This window comes from Cydia splendana, chromosome Z (assembly GCF_910591565.1).
Source record: "Cydia splendana chromosome Z, ilCydSple1.2, whole genome shotgun sequence".
Classification (NCBI taxonomy): domain Eukaryota; kingdom Metazoa; phylum Arthropoda; class Insecta; order Lepidoptera; family Tortricidae; genus Cydia; species Cydia splendana.
The window spans coordinates 45,370,921-45,377,729 of record NC_085987.1 but is presented as its reverse complement, the minus strand read 5'-3'; positions in this window follow the sequence as shown (position 1 = coordinate 45,377,729).

Genomic DNA, 6,809 nt, shown 5'->3' with positions numbered 1-6,809 from the left:
ACCACTCCCGACGTTGCTTAACTTTGGTCAAAAATCACGTTTGTTGTATGGGAGCCCCATTTAAATCTTTATTTTATTCTGTTTTTAGTATTTGTTGTTATAGCGGCAACAGAAATACATCATCTGTGAAAATTTCAACTGTCTAGCTATCACGGTTTGTGAGATACAGCCTGGTGACAGACGGACGGACGGACGGACGGACGGACAGCGAAGTCCTAGTAATAGGGTCCCGTTTTACCCTTTGGGTACGGAACCCTAAAAATACAAAAAGTTATAATATACAATTACTGGGGATCGAACCCAGACCCTCTGTGCAAACAGAAAAAGCGAACGTTTACAAACTGAGCCAAATAGTTCTTAGATGGGTTGATGAAATTTAGCTACTCCTTCTCAAATTAAAATTAGTTAAAATTAAATATCTCAATACCTCCGAAACCAGCGAAATAAATTTTCTGAATTTTTGGCCATTTAATCTATAAACATATCTCAAAAAGAAAACACTCGTATGGTACCGATACCACTATTTGTTTAGGCGCGAGCTATCACGACTCCGCCATTTTCAAAAAATTCAAAAAACCGTTCGGACAAAAAAATTTTATTTAGACATAGAATCCAGTCACAAAATTTCACGAGATTCGGTTAAGAATTGCGACCTGTAGAGGAGAACATCCGGACATACAAAAGCAAAACGCTCCAGTCGAAACGTAGACCTTCGCTACGCTCCGGTCAATCAATATGAGTTGTATTTTAATGCCGTTACAGCTTTTGTTTATTTTTAGACATGTACCAAATATTTATTTGACAACTGAATTATTATATTGGCGACTATTTATGAAGCACATTTTAAAAAGAAAACGACTATCTATTAATTTTAAGATGAAGTTCTTTTAAAATATTTTGTTTGGGCACTACACGGTCAACCTAACACGCTCCTCCTCGCTTCGCTCGTCGTCGCACCTATCTTTTGACTCTGGCAGAACACAGTGGTAACTATTGGAATTAGTAATTAAAAATTTAAAGACCTAATGGTATAATGGCCATTAGGTGTTTCATGATTAGGAATTTCGACTATAAGTATAGCAAGTATAGTAGGGTATTATTGGTAAATAAAATTGTGGTGTTTTATGGATTAGGAAATTTGTCAATTTAAAGTACTAGGTATGCATATGTTTAAATTTAAATTATTTAAAAATGGAGTATTTAAAGCTTATGTATATAGGTATCTTAGGTATTCTGTATATGTACAAATAAATAAACAACCAAATTTTATGATCGCTTTACAATATTAGTTGCCAACTTATTATTTTAGACGCCAACCTATCAATTCAAGTTCCCTATAATTTTTTTGGTGGCTCGATTTTGCTCTCAGTTTTTTAATAATATGATGCTTAAATTTGAGGCTAATATAAATTTATTGGTGCTAAAATATTAATGCACAGCCAAATTATATTATTATATGCCCAGTGAAAGTTCCTGTTTAATTGACCGAAGCGAAGCGAAGGTCTACGTTTTGACTCGGGCATTTTGCTTTCGTATGTCCGGATGTTCTCCTCTACAGGTCGCAATTCTTAACCGATTATCATGAAATTTTTTGACCAGATTCTATGACTAAATAAAATTTTTTTGTCAATCCGGTTTTTGGAAATTTTTAAAAATGGCGGAGTCGTGATACCTGTCGCCTAAACAAATAGTCGTATCGATATCATAAGAGCTTTTTCTTTCTGATATATGGGTATAGATTAAATGGCCAAAAATTCAGAAAATTTGTATCGCTGGTTTCGGCGGTATTTTGATATTTAGTTTTTACTTGAGAATGAGTAGCTAAATTTCGTCAGCTTTAGTAAGAACTATCATGGCGCATTTTGCAAACGTTCGCTTTTTTGTTTGCATAGGGAGGTCCCTGGTTCCATCCCCAGTAATTGTATGCTGCTACATAACTTTTTGTATTTTTTTATACTTAAATTTCGTATCAATTGTTGTTTTTTTTTTTTTTTTGAAAAAAATTAAAAAAATCGTATTTAAATTAAGCGCGGGCTAAGCGTATTCGTTTATTTTTTGTAAGAGATGATGGCTTTTTGCGCTTTAAAGAAAATTTGATTCTTAAATATACGGCGCCATACCTTTGGCCTATGCTCGTCTAGATGGCGACACCATTTTATATTTAACAATTTTTACTCATATCAGTAAAAGAACATGGGTTTGACGACCGGTCTGGCCTAGTGGGTAGTGACCCTGCCTGCGAAGCCGATGGTCCTGGGTTCGAATCCCAGTAAGGGCATTTATTTGTGTGATGAACACTAATATTTGTTCCTGAGTCATGGGTGTTTTCTATGTATATAAGTATGTATTTATCTATATAAGTATGTATATCGTCGCCTAGCACCCATAGTACAAGCTTTGCTTAGTTTGGGGCTAGGTTGATCTGTGTAAGATGTCCCCAATATTTATTATTATTTGTATCTCCGTTACAAACTCTCGGGTTTTTAAGCCCGGTCATTTATAAGGCGTGCGTGGGGATATAGATCCAACACGTAGAGGCCGTTTGGAGAGCTTTGATGTCATGTAGAACGCCTGCTGGAACCCATTCACGGGTACATAAATAGATACCCGTAAACCGGTTTCAGCAGGCATTGGGAGCTATTATAGAAAAATGGAAAGAGTCCTGGTCTATGGTTTAAATTTGGGTGGAAAATAAGTCTGGGCTATTGCTAAGAGTTCCGGACACCTGCCATAACATTGTGTTATACAGTGTTATCGAGGCAGGCGGTGACTCGCCACTCGTTAGATGGGCACCTGATGCGCCATCGTAAAGACGGCCAGGCGCAACACCGGCGTGAGCGGCTCAGGGGTGTCGAGAGGTGGTGCTGCGCTTTCTCCGAAGTTACTCGCGGCGTTACGCCCTTTAACACTTCCACCCCTGGAGCATATAGCTCTAGCGACTCCTCTCTGGACGGCCAATGAAGGCAAGCCAGAGCTGAGAGTCCTGCGGGTCCCCTTGGGGTCCACTCCGACCGACGAAGACACGCCGGAGACGGAGACCCTGACCGACTCTCGGGAGCACTCGGGTCCGTGGGGTCGTTACTCCCCAACAGCTCGCCACAAGCTGCCCTGCGGGCCCCTTATTATTATTATTATTATGGGTCAAAATCATATGGCGTTCTAATAATAAAAAAAATCATTTATCCATACATATATACATTTTTTGATATATTTTTTTTTCATTTTCATTTTAATCCTGTATCGAAAGATGGCAGTAAATTTACTGTGACTACAAAATTTAGTATGACAATAACCCTCTACTACATATAGGGACCGTGCGCGTTGGAGGGTCTGCCATCTTGTGGCCTGAAACGGAAACATGTACATTGCCAAAACAAGTTCTACCATCGACCGTTCTTGTAGGTACGTTTCCTTATGCATAGTAGGTTCTGTCATCTTGTGGGCTACATCGGAAGCATAAACGTCACATTTACGCCTCACGCCAAAAATCTGACGGCTCCTATGCTACCCTCTATAGTTAACGCACGCCCACTATAGGGACCGTGCGCGTTGGAGGGCCTGTCATCTTGTGGCCTGAATCGGAAACTTATGTGCACATGTACATTGCCAAAGCAAGTGCTACCATCTACCGTTCTCGTAAGTACGTTTCCTTGTGCATAGTAGGTTCTGCCATCTCGTGGGCTACATCGGAATCATAAACTACACATACGCTTCATACGGAATCATAAACTACGCTTCGCGCCAAAGATCTGACGGCTCCTGTGCTGCCCCCTATAGTTCATGCACGTCCCCTATACACTTTATTCTCTTTAGATTATATTTAAATTCTTACTCGAGAATAAGTAACCAAATTTCGTCAGCTCATCTTAATGCTATCATAGCGCAGTTGGAAAGACGCTTACAAGCAAGGATATGGGATAGGTACCCGGTTCGATCCCCAGTAAATGCAACTTTTTTTATTTATTTTTTGCACTTAAACATCGTATTACTGATTGATCAAGCGAGCGCGAAGCGCGAGGTAAGCGTATTCGTTTGAGTTTTTGTTTGAACATTTTTTTAGCGGTTTAAGTTCAAGGGCATGGCTGTTCCAGGAGTCAATTTCCACTTACGTTAGGGGCTATTCATAAATTACGTCATTTCAAATTAGGGGGCGGGGGTCTGGACATCGGATGATGGTAGCATGACGTAGGAGGAAACAGGGTCACATGAAGCATGATTTTTGGATGATTTTAGGGGGGGGGGGGGTCAAAAATCGTCAAAAATAGATGACGTAATTTATGGACAGCCCCTTAGCATGGGCAGTCACCATTCATAAATCGCAGGGGTTAACATTGCCTAGGGTAGTGGTCGACCTTGGGATCAGGGAACTTGCTGTAGGTTGCTCGTACGTTGCGCTTTCCCGGGCTCAAAGTCTAACTAACATTATCCTAGAGCCTTTTAATTTGGATCGCCTCGCTAAAATGGCCCATAATTTCCGCAAATCATTTTTTCTTCGAGGCAATTACTCCGTTCTCATTTTTTCCCAGTGGAATTTCTTCGCTTTATTTAATTTTTCGTGGAAATTTTTTCATAAACTAAATTTTCCCTTTCTCAATTTATTCCCTTTTCTTTTTGATCCCAGTAGTTAAAATAACCAGTAGGCTTTTTTTTCAGTAACTAAATATTCTCTATCTCCATATTTTCTCTTTTTTTAAATATATTTATTTTATTTTATTAAAAAATAAAATAACCAGGTTTTTTTCAAATAGGTAGGTTAGGGTTATTTTTTTTGATGACCCTAAAAACGAAACTGCTCCCAGAGATAGGTAGGTTAGGGTTATTTTTTTTGATGACCCTAAAAACGAAACTGCTCCCAGAGATAGGTAGGTTAGGGTTATTTTTTTTTTGATGACCCTAAAAACGAATCTGCTCCCAGATATAGGTAGGTTAGAGTTATTGGCTGACAGCGTTTGGTTTTTTACTTGTAGTTTTTTAGATTATGTTTTAATTTTAGTGTTTTTGATATTTGTTGTATGTGAAATACCTACAAGAAACAAATATAATTACTACACTATTAACATACAGTAACAAGAAAATATTATCCTTGATATTTAAAAGAACGAAAACTATACGGAAAAGATTAATTTAAAAATATAAAAAATAGGCGATTGCGGAAGAAAACCATTGGGAAAATATGGGAACGGAGTAATAAAATTGCTACCGAGAATAAATGATTTCGGGAAATTATGGGCAACGCAAAATATGAGAACGGAGTAATTGCCTCGGAGAAAAAATGATTTTCGGAAATTATGGGCCACACTCGACCGAGAAAAGTCTGCAGAGATTTTGACACTGGCACAAATAACATTGGCACTGCGTGTGCTGTCAAAATCTCTGCAGACTTTTCTTGGTCTAACTCTATCCACTTTTCTATACAATTAGTATGGCGACGTGGATACTTAAGGGGCATCGACCGTACACTGACATCGGGATGATATTTTTATCATGTTATTTAGTACCTAGTCATCGTGCGTCTCGCTTGCGCCAATACATATACGGACAAGAACGAGTGAAATGCACGATAACTAAATGACATCAGTTAGATGTCTTTCTGATATCAGTGTAAGTTTGAATTGGCCTGTTAGCCAAAAATTGTTTCGTATGTCCATATGTTCTACTCTACAGGTCGCATATCTAAACAAATTCCCGAATTTTGTAAGCAATTGATAGTTAAGTTTTTATGGTCAAATTAGATTCTCTAAATTCTTCTAAGCAACGGAACCATACATTTATTCAGTTTTAAGCTCTGCTCGCGAGGTCTACAGCTCACAGAGCCACTAGTATTTTAGTTGCCCGGTTAATAATAAGCCTTATTTATTCTGTGACTCGGCTCTCGGACAACATCATCCACAAATAGTCAGGCAAAACCTCCTTTCGGTTTCAAAGGCGTCACGATAACAAGGGTATTCATTTCTTCCATATTAGACTTTTAAAACATGACGCTGTTATGTTTCGACATGCAAATGAGTTGTTACAGTGAAATTTAAAACGTAGAGATTTAATACTCTTTGGTGAAATTATTCTAACATCACATATTTGACACATGACAGAATCCATATAATGTAAATGTGTATGATCCGTTCACATAATTAAAAACAAAACCACGCAATTATAATAATGTCTTTTGTTACCACTTAAACTACTCTCACTTTTTGAATATAATTATGCTTATAGTTATTTTTTTCTCATCGTATATCTGAAGTATTTAACAATAATAACTCACTGCACAAACGTTTACGTCCTAAGGGTCTTTTTTTTTAAACCAGCGTTATGGCCAAATCATTTTTTTCGATTCGGGTAACATATTCGTAAGTTAAAGATAATCGATAAAATCGATTTATTTATAACCAACTGAAAATACAAAAATAAGGTATTCGATTTCACAAATCGTAACTGTAATCGATCCGATTGCTGGATTTGACATATTATGTTGTCTTAGCCACATCACTTAAAACATCAAATGCCATGTGTCAAATATGTGATGTTAGAATAATTTCACTAAAAGTAATTTAAGCATGACAATTATTATAATAAATCACTAAACATTTAAAAAATTTCACATTTCGTATAAAGAAGAAAATAATATGTAAGTACCTAAAGATGTAGTGCATAATTGTTTTCCATCGTACTTTCTCGGAAACTTTCGTATTTGTCATGCTACTTCAGTCAACCACAGTAGTTTTTGTACCGAGAGTGACTGAAATATCAAGACACGTTCGTATTTCCGTGAAAATACGATGGATAATAATTATGCACTACAACTGTAATTA